Source organism: Oenanthe melanoleuca, chromosome 2 (genome assembly GCF_029582105.1).
Source record: "Oenanthe melanoleuca isolate GR-GAL-2019-014 chromosome 2, OMel1.0, whole genome shotgun sequence".
Taxonomy (NCBI): Eukaryota; Metazoa; Chordata; class Aves; order Passeriformes; family Muscicapidae; genus Oenanthe; species Oenanthe melanoleuca.
Window position 1 is genome coordinate 32,856,029 of NC_079335.1, and position 17,281 is coordinate 32,873,309.

A 17,281-nucleotide genomic window follows, 5' to 3' on the forward strand; every position below is an offset into this window, starting at 1 on the left:
AGGTAGGAAGCACTGGTCTTACAGAAGGATGGTTTTACAAAACCTTTTGCAGTCTGTTGATAGAAATTGGAATCTGTCCTGCTGTCATGCAAGAGGAGAAACAGAGTTAGGCATGCCAGCTGGCCACTTTTTAAAGAAAAAAATAGTTTACATCTCGAGGTGGTTGGTTTGCATGCTCAGCTGCCCTGTGCATGTGCAGTGGTGTCAGCCACCAGTGTGATGCAAGAGCTGGGAGGCTGCAGGGCTGTGGACAGGCACCAGGGTTTCCACACGTCCCCTGCTGGAGTGGCTACTCAGAAAACCGGAAAATGCAGTTGTCTTGTTTGCAGTCATTAAGATAGCAGTAAAACTGGCCTGCCTGGTTAGAAACCAGTCAGGTAGCAGTCATATTAATGGCCCTTAGCTTCCCAAAAAGGGGCTGAAGGGAGGAGTAGTGCTCATGTGACTCAAGGAGTGGATGAGGTGGGTCAATAGTCTGTGAAATAGAGGACAGAAATGTGGCATGGGGGGATTCAGGGTGCTCTGAATAGATGCAGTGAGCATGACTGATTGTTGTAGCAAAGTGTGAAACTCTCTTTACTGCCTTTAATTTATGTATAGTCAGAATTTCTTTGCACCTTACCTTACATGAGAACATTACTTGGTGAAAGGTGGGGGCTGCAGTTGCACTGAACTGTAGGTATAGCAGCTTTTCAGCTTGATCCCACTTGCACTTACTGAAGACTTGAAACAATTCAAATATTCTCTCTTCTTTTGAGAGATGCAGTTTAACTCCATTTGTGTTCAGCAGAAACAAAAGCAGTTTCCTTATTTCTGGGGGTAACTGCAGAAAAATCCTGGAACCAAAGAAGATGAGTCACCAAGTTTAGTCATAACACTGGAACTGGTTTGAGTTTTAGAAGAATTGAATAGCACTTTTGGGAGAGTTTTTTTAGAAATTACAAATTATATATATATGTTATGTATGTTTTATATTTTTATATATAATGCATGTATATCTATATAAATGCATGTGCATAGTATTATTCTTAGAAAATTGAGTAGATTTCTCTCATTTGAATCGTGTATTTAAATGCTGTGTGTTCTTTTGTGACTCAGGAATTTGTAGGATTAATATACAATAATTCTCTGTTTCTCTGTTGTAACTGTCACTGAAGGTAAGGATTGAAACTGTTCCTCATTTGGGGAGATTGTGATAGAGAAGCTGTTCCTTTTCATGGGTATCATAGTGAATTGATGGTGACTTGGCTTAAAAATGGGAAAAAACCATCCTTGGCAAGAAAAAAAAAAAATAAATAAAACCAGTCAGCACAAAATACTGAAGTTAGTGTTGATTTTTCATTCCTCTTTGCTGAAAAACTTACAAAAACTTCTGTAACTGCTGCACTGTGCAGTTTAAAGTGTATCCACCACACTGGCTGGAGGTGAGAGAAGTGCCACTGAAACTATGGATTACAAGTGGGGCAGATTGATGGTCTGGAGGCTTTCTTCAGTTCTTGTACAAGGACCAGGGACAGGCAAGCTTTACTGCTAAGTGCTTCCCTAAGTTTTTGAGGCTGTTTTCCCATTACTAAATTTTCTCACTGGCTACTGCTGTCACTTTGTGAAATTTAGGCATTTATAATGCTGGTGTATGGTATAGTTTTGTCAAATTAATTATAGAACAGTTATTGGGGCTATCAACCATGCATTACAGCTTGGAAACTGCTGTTTGGAGTATTCAGTATTCTTCAGCTTCAGTTGGAAAGAGACAGGAGATGGCAATAGTCATCAGATTTCAGAGGGCTGGTCTAGTTAATCAAATGTACTTACCTGACAGTGAACATGCCTGATTCCTAGTCTTTGAGCTAGCAAGAGTTAATCTATTTATGCAAAGAGGAGAAGCATCAGCAAGTGACTGAGACAGTTTAGCATGGCTGGATAAATTGAGCAGCATAGGATGAATGCAAGGAAAGGAGCGAGAAACTTTTTAATAGTTAACTGCTAGTTTGGCTCAGTACTCTGGTGTGACAGCACACTGTGAGCATTTCTTTCCAGAACAATGTGATGGTGTTTGAGGTGTTTTCCATGAGAGAAATGATTTGTGGTTTCAAGTAAGAGATACAAAAAAGGACATTTTTAAGTTTCACAAATGTAGCTCAGGCAGTTGAGTAGAAATCAGTGTATTAACTCAGAGCTGTCAAGCACTGAGGCACCAAACTCATTTCCTCACACAGTATATGTTAGAAAATATTCTCTACTCCTTCTCTTCATGGATTTGAGGCTCAAAACCTACAGTTTTGAGCACACTGTTGGCATAGCAAGATACTGTAAAAAAAAAGGACATTTTATTCAAATAATTTCAGAAATTAGGCACAAACAGTATAATAGAGTTTAATAAAGTTTAATGTTCATTATTTTGGTAAGGAACCTGTGCATTTTTTGTGTTTAGGAACAATAATATTTCTCAGTTCTATTTTTTTATTCTCTGCTCTGTGGAGAACCTTCTTGTATATCTGGAAAATGTATGAAATACATCATGTAGTTTTGAATTTCTGAAAATTACCTTGGTGAAAACTAAAGCATGGTTTTATAATAGTCCTAAAGCCCTGTAGCAAAAATGGGGTTTGCTCACAAAAAGAAATGGTCATGGTATATTTCTGCTCCAAGCCACAGTAATAAGAGCGAGATAACTTTAAAAGGTTTGTTTGGTGCAGTACCAAAGCCAAATGTGTGCCAGGAGTCATCTTCACTTTGAAGTATATCCTAAGAGCCACCTCAGTGGCCAGAGAATACTACAGGTGTATATGCATTTATTCTGAGGACTTTTTATTAGCTTTCTATGCAATATATCCTTGTATCTGTGCTGGTACTTGGTTTTGCTTTTATAATTCTGATTTACTTTAAAAATAAGTTAAATCCCATGTAAGTATATGACTTTCTGATATTCATAAATCTGAGACTCAGGTGTATTGTTTTGAAAACAACAGAATATAAGTAGATTTATTTTAGTAGACAGCATATGGATTACATACTGCTGTATACCTCTTTACTGTTGGCTCTTTAGCTGTTTTGGCACTGTTGTTCATAGACTAAGGAAAACAAATTCTCTTGTTGAGTACATGAAGTGAGGTGAGCTTAAATGTTGGTCTCAGAGAAGTGCTCGTGACATAACCAAGCTTTAGTCAGTCAGTACAGTGCTTGAGGTGCTGGAAATTGCTGCAGATCCCAAGAAAAGGTCTGTGGGGAACACAAGCTGATGTCCACAGAGCGATGACACCTTGATTCTTTGTGTCTGGTGTTTCCCTTAATACTTGCTAAAGAATGGGAAAGTCATTTGACCTGAGGAATATTTGACTGAAACTGAATTACCTTGTACTCACAGTGGTGCTGGGGCTGTGGTTCACAGGGGAGGGCTGGTGCTGTGGGTCTTTGTTGTGCTTGACTTGATTTCTGAGTGTGCTAGTTTAAAACCCAGTGGGAAAATTAAAGCCACTCAAGCTGCACTCTTTCCCCCACTCCCTTCTGGTAGTGTAGGAAACACTAGGAGGGATTATAAGATGGAATCACAATTTACTGAAAAATTGCAATAACCACAGCAATGTTAATAAAAGAATGTAATAAAGCGTATTTACCACTGGACAAACCAAAACACTTCCTGAAGAGAGTACTCGGTGTGGTTTCCCAGCCAAAGGCAGAATGAGCCATGTGGTGAATGGAAAAACAAAGTGTGGCAGGGATACTCCCAGCCTAACCTCCCCCCCAGCTGGAAAACAGTGGAAAAAGACAAAACCTGGTGGGATGTGACAGGACCTTGGAACAGCTTAGGGGACCCTACCTCTTGGGCTGGCTGCAGGAGTGGAAGCTCAGTGGTTCTGTCCATATCTTGGGCTCCAGCTGCAGCTGCAGTGGCTGCTGTGGTCACTGTGGCTGTGGCTTGGGCTCCATGTGGCTCCAGTGGGCTCCATTTTCTCTTTTCTTGGAGCAGCATCCGGGGCTCGCTGACGCTGTCTTTCAGCACCAGAAATGCTGTGCTTCGGAGGAGCGGGCAAGGGACTGCCAGGGGCAGAGAGGGACAAGCTCTGCCCAGCTGGCCCTGAAAACTGCAAACCCTCCCTGGGTCTGCTCCCAGCTCAGCTTCCTCCTGCTGGAACCATGACACGGGTGGTACGGAATTCAGAAGTGCTAGAAACTCCATCCCTGTTCTCTAATCCAGGCACCAAGGCAAGGGCTGTTTCATATGGCAGAGACACAAAACTAAGGGATGCAGTGCCACAGCAGTTGGAACCTGTAGGTGCTGTTGTCAGTATTGATAACTCACTTTTTTTTTTTTTTTTTAATTCTGTGCCCCGAGTCAGTAAAATCAGTGGAATACAGGTAGAAGTTTATTATTACATTTTAATCTACTTTTCAGTGTGAAGGCAAGCTGTGAGCAGCTGTGTGCAGTGCATTGTGGAGCAGTAACCTTAATGTTGGGAGTCTGTTAATTTGCATAAGAACCATAATGTTTTATACTGAACTCATTGTGTCATATTATTTGAACAGATTGAAATGAAAGAGTAAACTGCACTATACATGTTGATCAATGCATGAAGTAGTTTTTGTGTTGGTGCTAGTACATAGGATTTTATAGTTATATAGGATTGTAGAATTTTTTGAGATATTTCTTGAAATTAAAAGGAATCATGATTTGGGGATTTTTGATGATTGGAAGTTCCAGTATTGTATTAAATTATGTTCCATATGATGATTTAAAGAGCAGCTTCCCTAACAGAATTTATAACATAATTTATTTTCTTCATACAGAGTAGAATCCCTCACCAAAGGATGCCAGTGTTGTTGATCATAACATGCACACTGTTTGCATTGTAGTATGGATTTTGTGATAATTGTATTAGTAATAAAAAGATGTTGTAGGTTTTCAGGGAATAATCTGTATTTCAAAAATGCTGGAAAGTACTTTAAAAAAATAGAATAAATAGAAACAATGAATTTATGGACTTGGATGTGTCTTTGCAGTTAGGGGAAATAGACTTCAGCCAGCTGTCTTAAGTCCTTGTGGGAATACACTGTTCTAAAGGAGCTTAGTCTTCAGATGTTTAGTTCACTGCACTGAGTCTCACCTTTTTCTTGACATATATAACCAAGTGTTTATATATTCACAAATCTTATATAAATACATGCAATCCTAGAGCCTTTTCAAGCATATCCATTATCAGTGTTTTATGATTTGTTTTACATTAAAGCTTTCCTACTTGAAGTAGTGTTTTAGCCCATAAATATTGATTTTGATGACAAAATAACTAGGTTAGCTTATGTTAAACAAACACGTAGCTTTTTTGGAGGTCTGCTGGATTTTTGATGACTTTTTAGGAACACAATATAGTGGTCTGTAGGAACAAAATCCATTTCTGTTGCTTACAACTTGCTAGAGATAACTAGCAGTGGCTGATACTTCTAATCACTTAGGTAATACTGTATGAATTCAGTTACTTTCTTTTTTCTTCACTGAAAAAAAATCCTTTGCTGACAGCAAATATGTTATACTCTGCCAAATGAAATAGTGCATGAAATTTCGCTCTTGTTTTTTAAGCGAGAAGTTTTGTGTGGTTTCCATGATTGTACATTGGCGTACTGAAGTTTCATTCAACCTAATTATATTTTTCATCTGAACTGTAACTAGTGATCAGATAATTATTCTGGCTTTAAAAAAATACATATAGCTAATATAGATGCTTGATAGCCAGTTTCTTTGCCAAATTGAATTCAAAATACGATAAAATAATTTATTAGTATTTTTGGAAAATGGAAGTGAGGTTTTAATGATAATTTTGTTTTACACATTGAAGTTGAAGCTTCTTAGTTTATTTGCATAAGAATTAACATAATTGTTTTAGGAGTGTGCATGTGAGCCCCATACCTTTTGCCATGGTTGGTAAGAATTAGGTGCATCACATGTCTCTAGACTAAATATGATCCCACAGGGATGGCTAGTCATTCCTTAGGAACAATTATTTCTTTTTGAAAAAATAAATGTCATATTGCATTTAATCCATGTCATAATTAGCATCTATTTGTCAGCATGGGATTGTTCTTATATTTTCCTGGTCTCCTCTTCTGAACCTTATTCGTACAGAATATTTACAACAGCCATTGTGAAATTGTTGCCCTGTTTGCTCTTAAGAGCTCAGTATAAAAAATCTGTAAATTGGACTTTGCTCTAAAACTATGTTAACAGTTCTGAGAGATTTTCCTTTTTCTTTTACATCTATATTCTTTCCTTTGTATATTACTTGACAGCATGGTGCATTTGTTTTTCATGCTGAGATAAATAGCTAAATAGAGAAAAGGAAAGAAGAAGTTTCCCAATATTTCATTTGAAGAAGGCTATTTCCACTCCAGGCAGGGGCAGGGGATCACAAGCAAACTGTGTGAAGTTATCCTTCCCTTTTGTAATTTATACAGGGCTGCTCCTAATTTACTGCAAAGTAAAATGGTTTTGCTTAAATTATTAGCTATTAGCTGAGTGTGACCTTCATCAGGAATGAAACTAACCCATTTTACTTCAGGTCTTCCTGGCCTAGAAGTATTTTTTGAGCAGCTGTAGCTTTTCAGGCAGTCATTGGTACCTCCAGGATGAAAACATCTGAAGAAATGCTGGCTGCACTGTGAACTGTTTGATGCTGTTCGTACACTGCTTGTAGGCATGCAACTGAGCTGGTGCTGAAGGCAAAGGCAGCTTGCAGGGATGGCATGGGGCTCACTCCAGCACTGTCCACCCACAGCTGCTGCTCCTCACTTTGACCACTCAGGTGATAAGATTTGCACAGTTCTTGTCTGAGTGAGCTGAGTGAGTTAAGCTGTTAAGGGCTGAAAGGAGAGTGCCAGAAGTTGCAGTAAGGAAGGCTGCCTGCCTGGTCCTTCCCAGTAAAGGGTGCTCCTTTTTATAAAGTTTTTTATAACTTTACAAAATGTTGTCCTTTGGGGCTAGGCAGTTGCCACCAGCTTAATTTTTTTTGCTGCCAAAATAATTTAGCTATCTGTGAGCTTGTGTAGAAGAAGTTGTTTCTCACTGTAGATTTTTTAAAAACTCACAAACAAATGAAACAAAAAAAAAAAAATCCCATTGTTTTCTGGAAATGCTCTGTGTCCCTCCCTTTGAAACAAAGACTAGGAGTTAAAGTGTGGGAAGTGCTAGTGAAGGACACTGGAGAAGAAGAGCTGGTTATACAAGTCATAGCTTTGCCTTTGTCAGCACTGCAAAATTCTCAGATTGAAACAAACTATAACTTTTTTAAGAAATGACAGATCTCACATGGTATCTTGGGCATGTGAGAGCTCTGTGGCCTGGAAGAGGAGAGGGAAGCTGAGTTTGTACCCCAGTGCCAGAGAGCCAGAAGCAAACCCATGGGACAGTGACATGTGTGGGATCCTGATGTGGTCCTGGCCCCAAAATGCCCTAGACTCTGAACAGAGGAGACAGACATGCTGGGAGAGTGAGAGTTAATTCTGGGGAATGAAAGAGGAAGGAGGAGTCATGGGGAGGGTGTGGCATTGCTAGCCAAGCCTGGAAGTGACTGAGCTGGGTGAGTTGAAAATCCTTGGGGAGCAGGGTAAGGAGAGACTTGGCAGGGGTGTGAAGGCAGGAATGAAGAAGGACCAGGGCTTGAATCAACATGGGCCAGAGGATATGGCTTGAGGAAAACAGGCAGAGTAGTTTGTTCTGGAAGGTCCAGAGATCTTGAATATTAAGTAAACACTCTTTGATTTCAGTAGAAGCTCCTTCAGAATGTTTTCAGTCATCACCTATGGCTAATTTCCATGCAGAGAATAATTTCACATTTGTAACCAGTTTGATACTACTTTCCCACAAAAGCTGCATGGTACACCTGAAGATTTTAAACCAACTGCTGGTTTTTTGTAGGTGTCAGTGTGACAACATCTGATTGTCTCAGTTTCTTATTTCTAGAAGTAGTGAATGCAAACATTTTTCCAGTGTGGCAGTGTCCAAGTCAAGGATTGTCAAAACTGAGCCTGTCTTTGCAGATCTCTTTTGTTTTTGTGAGGAAGCCCCTCAGTTTAATGGTATTACATCACATGCTGATGTGCTGGTTTTTTCCTTGCAGGACTCCTGCTCCGTTCCATGCACAGGATGGACTTGCTCTGGGAATGAATCTGGTTGATGCCCTGGAGAAGGCTGTTCTCTGGAGTACCCCTGCCTCCCTTCCAGCAGAAGTCGGGACGCGCGCGGTGGACGAGGCAGGGGATTGCAGAAGGCAGGAGCCATTCTGGTGCTCTGTGCAGCTGCATGCTGCCCTGGCGAGCGGGACTCCCTTCCTGGCTGTGCTGCACGCTTCCTAGGTGATGCTAGGTGAGTTGCTCAATCCTAGCTTTTCTTGAGTCTTTGCTCACTGTGTCTTGCTTTCTTGTGGATGACTCCAGATCTTTGGATCTTACTTGGAAAAGTACTGACCACTGTGACTGGGGGTGAGGCAGTGGGGGCTGAGGTTTGAAGGTGCTGTGTAAAGCACAGTGTAATGCTAAGTGCTGTGAAAAAATTAGGTCTTAGTTATGCCAAACTGGAGACAAAGTTGTCTTCAGAACTGGAGAATCATGTTGACTTTAAAGCTGTCACTGCTTTTGTTAGGAAGCTAGGAATAACAGTTATTCTACGTTAGGAGTAACAGAGTAAGGGTAGGACTAACCATTATGTTGATGGAGCACCCAGCTGCAGCATTGAATTCACAAAGAAACCACTTGTTTGGTCTTCCAAAAAAAAGTTTGAGTAGTGTGCAGTAAATCAGGTATAGGACCATACTCCAAATGCCAAGAGTTAAACAGATTATTGTTTTGATTAGTGGTAATTTTGTAAGTTTTTGAACGGTGCAGAGGTGCTGTGGAAATGGTGTGACATAACTGCAACATATTCCATGCCACAAAAGCAAACAAAGGCAAGGTTTAGGTTTTCTTAGACTTAGCTTCTGATATTTCTTCCTGTGAGCGCTTGCATCCAGATTAGTTTTAGTGCAGACAATTGTAACATCCAAGATGATTTGGGGTGCAGGAAGCATAACATTTTTTATGCTGTCAACTCAGATAATATATGTACATAAAATTTAAATGACTTGTAAATTCACCATTCATTGCAGGCACATGACTCTTGTGCCTGCTTATTGTATCAGATACTATGTAGACAGTGTTTGTAATGCCCACTATCAGAATGGCTTGGAGTCAGAATTTCATCTGCATTTCCTCAGGCATGGGGTTTGTATTTTCCCAGTATGATGTCCATAGCTAGCTACAGTGCTGTTGTAATCAGTAGATAAGAGAGAATTTTTTGACCAAGGCATGGTTAAGCTAAATATTGTTTCAACTTAGCTAACCTGAATACAAAATATCTAACATGAAATCAGGTTTTATGAATTAACCAAGAGCGTCTCTTCAGTGCCTAGAAACATAGTGAGTGTGTTTGCCAGATAAGCTGTTACTCTCTATTGCAGGGAAGAGAGAGAGTAAAAAACTATTAAGGTTTTATAATGGCTGAATATTATATTAAATACACAAAGCAAGAATGTATGTTCCCCTTCCAGCCTGCTCACAGGGGATCTACTACATACAGCTCTGTGAAAGGCTGCACTAATGCTTTAGGTGTTGAGCAATATTTCTAAGTGCTGCTTTCTAAGAAAACATGAGGTATTTTTGTTTGACTACTGCTGTGCAGTGTGCAAGCCTTTCTTTAAATCTTTGAAAATAAACAAAAAAAAAAAAAAAAGCGGTGGGGGGGAGCAGGGAAACAATCTGTATTTTATGAGCAGAAGTTAAAAATGAAATTATTTGCTTTATCTAGAGTATTGAGAACTATGTTGCAATTAGACTGCTGCAATAGTACACATTATGAAAGGATTGTGCTGGAGGAAAGCATGGGACTGGAACAGCAGGGGTGTTGTGGGCCTGCAGGGCAGTGCACTGGCACAGCTACACCAGGGAGATTATCAGCTAATGTGAGACAGGAACGCCAAGGAAAATAAAAACTCTGCCATTCCTGCCTGTCCCATTAAACGGGGGGAGAGAGGGAGGGTTGATTTTGACTTGGTTTTGTCAATGTGCCCACTTTATTTCAGTGTCACGTCTAATCCGGTGTGGAAAATGTTTTCTGTTATGTCAATGAAAGAAGGAATGGAAATGGCAGCTAATTATGAGCTAATATACTTCGAATGCTGCTAATAAGAGTGGAATTTTACTCAGCTCACTCTATTTCTACAACAGAAAAGCAAAATTTCTCTTGAGTAACTGAAACATCTGTTGAACAAATTGGTTCAATTTCATGAGTCTGTTGCTAATTCTAAAAAGTAGATGGTGTTTTATAAGATCAGTAGAGTCACGAGGTTAGAGCCCATATTCTTTACTTTTTTTGCTATTATTAAAGTAGGTCATGTTGAAATGTTTTGTTTTTATGAATACAGTAATACTGTGGTTAATGTTTCTAGTATTTCAAGCTCTACCTTTGGTTTAATGAGTTTTCTTCAGTGTTTTTAATCAATATTACTAATAGTCTTTAAAGTTGTGGATTTCCAGCTTTGTATCAAGTTCTTGGTAATGAAACAGTTGAGCAGATTTCAAAAAAACTTCTCTTTCAGTGCATTTCTATTTCTATTTCTGTTTATTTCTATTTATTTCTATTTATTTCTATCTATTTCTATTTCTATTTCTATTTCTATTTCTATTTCTATTTCTATTTCTATTTCTATTTCTATTTCTATTTCTATTTCTATTTCTATTTCTATTTCTATTTCTATTTCTTTCTATTTCTATTTCTATTTCTATTTCTATTTCTATTTCTATTTCTATTTCTATTTCTATTTCTATTTCTGCATTTTTTTCTAGTCTGTTTTACTTCTGAGGTTTAAATATTAATAGAGTTTTAGTTGCTCCTTTTGCTGTTTCCTCATTTGGACTAATTCTTTGTAGATTTGCAGATATGGGAAAAATATTGTAGGTGACAAGGCAGTTTATGGCTTCACATGATAGATGCCTAAGAATGTCATAGAGTCAACAAATTAAAAACAGTTTTTCCAAGATTTTGTTCCCATGTGTCAGAAATGTTTAATCTCATTTACATACCTGCATCTTAAAGTTCTTAGGTATATCTCTTAACACTATCATCACTGAAAGGAAGTCACAAATGTAATGCAGATCAAGTAAAGTTCTGTGTGTTTTAGTGTTAAATTTTATAAAATCAATGCAAGTTCTTCATATGTTCTACCTATAACTGCCTGTAATACTTTGACATATTTGAAAGGGAAAGCTGGACTTCGAATTTAGACAGTGAATATATACTTTTTTTGTGCTATGTAGATTATACAAGAAAATACAAGACTGGCATTAACCATGTGCATTTAGGATGATTGTAAGCTATGAAATTTTCAGCTTTGTGGTCAGGGTGTCTCTTTATAGAGTAGCTTAGTGTATGAGGGATAATGAATGGAAGTTGATAATACTTTCTAATATTACTTTAAAAGTAAAGGAAATGATCTGTTTATTACAGCTGGTTTTTAATCTTTAATATTTGCTAATTATGTAGTAGTTTGTTTGTCTTCTTTAACTTAGAAGATAATGGAGGTATAAATAGGAGGGGCAGCAGTGTGGGATATCATAGCTTTTGAGGGATTGCTGGGCTGAGGGGGAATGGAGATGTATGGTCATGTGTATCTGAGTACTGCCAGTGCAAAAAGCTGCCCTGCTGCCCATAAGGTGTTTCAAACTCCCCATGTTTTGGTTTTGTCCTTGGTGCAGCTCACTGAAGCTGCAGATGACGTTCATGAAATTAAATGAGGGGAAAGTTTTGTGGCTGAAATCCTGTGCCAAGTCTTTTTGAAGTTGTATGCAGCAGCTGTGCTGTAGCTAAAGAAAGGCTTTCTTTGCCTCCATCATAACATCTGCATGGTCTTTAACAGCAGAATTGTTCCACTATGATGTGTCATTTAGCTAATCTGGGTTGCCTTCATTAAGTCCTTTTTATCTTCTCCATATTAGAAATGCTTGCATTACTTTGGGAAGTAAGTTTGCAAAGATCTGGACTTGAGCATTTCTGTGTAGAAACAGTAGGCTTCAGTTTAAAAAAAATGAGTAAGAAGATGAGTGGAGACTTTGTAGCTCAGTGAATCTCTTTAATCTGGGCAGCTGTAGATGGACATCGTGAATTGGATTTTTGTGTGTTCTCTCTTGTTTGGAGGTTAGGGGCTGAACATGCGGCCAGTTTTTGTGGAGATGCCACAAATGTGACTTCATGGCAGCTGGCATTGGTCTGACAGCTTCCAGAAGTGTGGCTTGCACCTCTATGCTGAGGTGTTACCCCCTCTCCCTGTGCCACTGCAGCCACAGCTCTGGGCTGACCAGAGGACAACTCGATGCATTTTTGTTTGAGTCAGTTGTCTGGCTCTTGACCTCTTTGAACTTCCTGACTGCAGAGTTGGACAAATGTCTCTGCTGAAGATGGCCTGGAAGAGAGGGATGGCAGGACCAGCCTCTTGTAGTTGTAAATTGCTTTCAAAAGCATGCCTTGGTTGAGGAGGCAACCAAGGGAAGTGTTTTTAAGAAATTCCTGCTTGACTATATACTGTGTTTACTTTTAAAGTCAAGTAGAGAGAAATCAATCAATCACTCAGGTGTAATTGAATTTGAAATTTTAGCTGTAGTGTTTCTTGTAGTTGAAGATTTTTGCACAAGGACTTCTAAACTGAATTTTTATTTAGTCTACTTACAGCATGAGAGTAAGAGGTCTGTAACTGTTCACTCTGTTAGCATGGTGAAGCTGGTGGGTTCTTAAGGCTAAAGGATAAGATCTAATGGTCTGAAATATGAGGTTGTGGTCTTGGAGAGCAAAACAAAGATGGTTGAAATGCTGCCCTTTCTCTCTGTTGAGGATTTTGGCTATTTTGACTGTAAATATCTTGGATTTATAGGGATACCTGAGTCTCAAGCAGCATGTCCTGAACTAAATCTGGAGGAATACACTGTAAATTAAATGGGGTGTTTGTGGGTTTTTTGGTAAGATTTACCACATTTTATCATCAGGAATTACTGGATATCTGTTTGCTTTCTGGTTGAACAGTAGGATCAGTCTTCCTTCTGTAATCTTGAAGGAAAATGACTGTACTGGAAAAGCAAGAGTGCTGATTTATGTAATTGTACTCATTGCAGAAGTTTGGTTTATGAGTTCCAGTTAACATAAATAAGCAAAATGAGACAAAAGGACGGGAAACATGCTCCTGCCTATTAGGGTTGTTAAATAATATTTTCAGAATTATCCTCTAGTCAAATTGTGATTTTCTTCAATTTATGCTGTTAAGGCTGTGGTTACTCCCCACACTTACTGTCTATAAAATTAAACATATACTTGCCACAATGAACACTTCTCTGTGCAAAATAATAAACTTTTTATTATTGCTATTACAAATTAATTGAAACACTGCATATTGAATGGAAAAAGTTAGGTCTGCCTGCATGTGCAGTTCAGAGTGCAGCCTGCTTGCTGGGGGAGTGTGATGCACCTGTGTCCTCATCTGAGAGTGACCATGACCACGTCACCAGGGAGTGAGCACGCCACAGTGACAGCTGGGCATTTCAGTTTCACACGTGAAAAATACGTGTTTCCTAATGCCTGAGGAGCACAGCTGGGTCTTAGGAGTGGATATGCTTAGCAGCAGTAGTCCAAAATGTGCATTTTAGCTACAGGTTTTAAAATAATTAGCAAAATAAGATTGTAAAGTCAGTAAAACTGAGCACATTTAATACATTCTGGTTCCAGTGATGTTACTGTGAGGTAAGGGCAAGTAGACCACGACTTGTTTCAAAAACAGGAAGCGCCTACATTCAAATAAAATTGCATAGTTTCAGCTGTCATAAATGTGGTTTCAATGCAGTTGCAGGAGTAAAGCCCAAAGTAGTTATAACCAGCTTACTTCCTTTTCCAGTCAAAGTGCAAATAGCCATATAATTAACAATCTGTGGCTCATTTCTGTAGCTGGGTTAAGTATTCTGTTTCGCCTGTTCAGTCACTGTATAAACACAGAGGGAACTTGACTTGGTTAAGAACATTTTGAAACACAAATATCCTCAGTCATAACCAGATCTGCAGATTCACAGAAGAGGGTCTTCAGTCGCCCCTCGAGCTTGGCAGCAGCAATGAGACCTGTGAGTGTGGCTGGATCTCTGCCAGGCTCCTTGGAGAAGAGCGAGCCTTGCCAAGTTGGCGCCTTGCCATGGTAAACTGCATGGGGCAGCAAAACCTGCTGCAGAGCTGGTAGACAGTTCTTCTCTTTAGGGACTTCCCTTCTTACATTCCATTACAAATTGGCTTTATTCAAAGTCTTTTATCATTAATTTTTTGAGGACTGATTGCTCAGCTTTTTTGGACAGCTTTTTTCTGAGTTAATTCAGCCATCCTGCCTTTGACTCTACTCATGCACTTAGTGTGACAGAAAAGCATGAGTACAAAAGGATAAGAAAGAGTTCCTCTTCTGTTCCTGTACATTCTCGGGCTGGTTTAAATATGCTTTAGGCTGCTTGGAGAGCCTTTGAAGAGAGCCTAAACTTTTCATCCAGACAAGGCCTGTCACACTCTCTGTCTCTGCTGATATAATGCACTTGAGCAGCAGATACCTAGTGAATATTCCCCATGTACTCTGCTTGCTGGAAGGGACCATTGAGGATCTTTCCAGGGAAAGTTTGCTCACCCAGGAGATTTTCTGCAGGGAAGCACTGCAGAAAATGAAGCTGCAACAGTGGCTGTGTATGGTGATTGAGGGTGTGCCATTTCTTCATGTCATAGGTAGCATTGCATTTTGCAAAGCCCTGTGAGAAACCTTTAGGCAGAGCTCAAAGATTCCTCTGTCCTAAACATAAGATAGAATATTTCCCTTTCCTAGCTTTCCTCTTCAACTATCAGATAAATAGTGGAATATCATAAATTCCTAGTGACCACTTTTTATCTTTATGCCTTAAAATGACTATTTCATCCTGTTGCAGTGTTTTAATTTCTTCAGGAAAAGCTGGCAAACCCATTTTGTTGTCACTGGAGCAACTAGAAGAACTACATCAATGACCAGCACCTTGACTCATGTTTGAATGGAGTTTGGAAAAGCAGTCTTAGCAGCCTGTGCATAACAAACAAGATTTGTACACCAGTGATTGCAAAGGGAACAGAATCAGCAGAGTTCTGCTTTGAGCTCCATAGTGTTTTAGCTATGATGGACAGACAAGGGAAGACCAAAGGAAGTGAGAGCTCCTTTGAATCTTGTGAAAAAATCCATGGTGCTTACATATATCAAAGTGTTTCTTTCATTCTAAATAAACTTGGGAAACTTTCGTGACTCAACAGGTTTATAACATTTTTTGTTGTGTAAAGGATTTCTTTCTATTCTTATCTTCCAATGTTGTTAAGAGCAGACAGCTGCCACTCTGAAGAGCATGGTTGTACAGCTTCTGCTGCTGTCCCTGCTTACTCTGTGTCCGTAGGTAATAATTTATCATAACATCAATGTAACATTACCTTTAGTCATTCAGAAAAGCCTTATCTTAGGTGCTTGCCAGAGTTACTCATGTGTTGCTTTGCTTAGCGTGACATGGCCGTGTTTTCCTCCATGGCTTGGTTCCTGGCCGGGCACAGGCGGTGAAATGTGCTCACACTGCGCTGTGTTTTATCACTGACTGAAGGGATTGGCCCAGCTGTGTTGTAAAAGAGGACAGTAGGGCCAGTCAGCTTGTTGCAATGAATGGATTGCTCTTATTCGTGGAGGAGTATCGTCCAAACAGTGGTCTCTGGGCCAAGACCAGCCTACAGGAAATTTCCATCTGCTCTGCTTTTTACCAAAGGAGATGGAGAGCAGCTTTGCTGCAGCTACTGCTGCCCAGCAACTGGACTGCATTGGAGGCTTGCCACGATCCAGTTTAGAGGGCTGGCTCTGAGGGAGTGGAGGAGCCTCCCTTCTCCTGTGGTCTGGCTTTATTTCCATGATAGTATCTTGATAATATTTCTAGGATAGCTACTTGCAGCGTGTGCAGGCTGGCCAGGTTGGTGACTACCCCAAGGACTAGGAAGTGAAGTCTGTGAGAATTAGCTGGTGGGAGGTTCTGCAGCCAACCACTGAAACAGTATTGCCAACTCCTTGTAATAGATGACCTCTTTTAATAGAAAACCACATCCTTTAAAACACTTCATTAAAAGTACCCTTATCAACTACAGGCTCCTATGCCATATAAAAATCACCTTATTTGCATATGAAGTAATTCAGATTCAAACTTCTAATTGCCATTTGAGAAGTCAAATACTAATTTTTGAGTGGATTTTTGATATTATAGTTTTATATTGCCTTTTAGGAGAACTGCAAGATTAATTTGAGACTGTAACTATTAAACCCGAAAGGAGTATGGGAAGGTGGAAAGCTCTGTATATATAGAAAACAATAATAGTATTAATAAAATGTATAAAATTGTATGTGTACTCTTCATTGTCATGCAATAGTAGTCTATAAAATTTTTATTATCCTGAGATATATGCATATCCATTACATGAGAGCACTGAATACCTTTTTAATCTGTGCAGATCATCCAAAGCAAATGCTTCTAACAATTGTCTCCACACTTGGTTGTGTGTTTTTATCACTGTAAGGTTAAAAAATAGATTAAGATTTAGATTTTTATATGATTTATAATTTTTTTAACTTTTCTTTTTTTCAGATTTATTGTTTTAAGAATTTTCACACCTAGGAAATCATTAGGCTCTTGCACTAATGAAAATGGCTCAGAAATAGAAAAATCATGTACAAATTGTGTGGTATCTTTAAGATCTCAATTTACCATAATTCAGCTGATGCTAGAAGAAACTTGTTACTTTTGTGTATGTGTATTTATAGAATTAATCTGGATCACTTCATTCCAATGCAGTCAAATGGAAGTATATGCATGGTTGTAAGGAGTTACTGCAATTGGCCTGGTCTCTAATTGTATAGCAGAATTGTTGGTCGTAAATAAAACTGAAACAAAAATTCTGCACCACAGATCCCTCATGACATTGCACTATGGAAGTACAAAAAAATCCTGGTACTTGAAAATTCCCCTCAGCATCATCAGGTTCCTGCAAAGTTTCAGGGTCTGGCATGAAAGATCTCTCTGCTGGGGACAGATTGTGTCTCCTTATCAGGAATGGGTCCTGTATGAATGAACTAACCACGTTACCAAGATGGGTGTTAAACTCTCCAAATTGCCCCAGTAATACAAAGAATAATACAAATTCATGCTCACT

At 39.1% G+C, this 17,281-nt stretch overlaps 1 protein-coding gene across 6 annotated transcripts in view; it reads left to right on the plus strand.

The window, feature by feature from the left end:
- NCOA2 (nuclear receptor coactivator 2) overlaps positions 1–17,281 on the plus strand; it is a 186,996-nt gene that overhangs the window by 61,066 nt on the left and 108,649 nt on the right. For all 6 annotated transcript variants that reach the window (XM_056483702.1, XM_056483699.1, XM_056483700.1 and 3 more), the window contains one exon: positions 8,106–8,350. The gene's annotated coding sequence lies outside the window, so the exon portion shown is untranslated. The remainder of the gene's footprint in view (positions 1–8,105; positions 8,351–17,281) is intronic.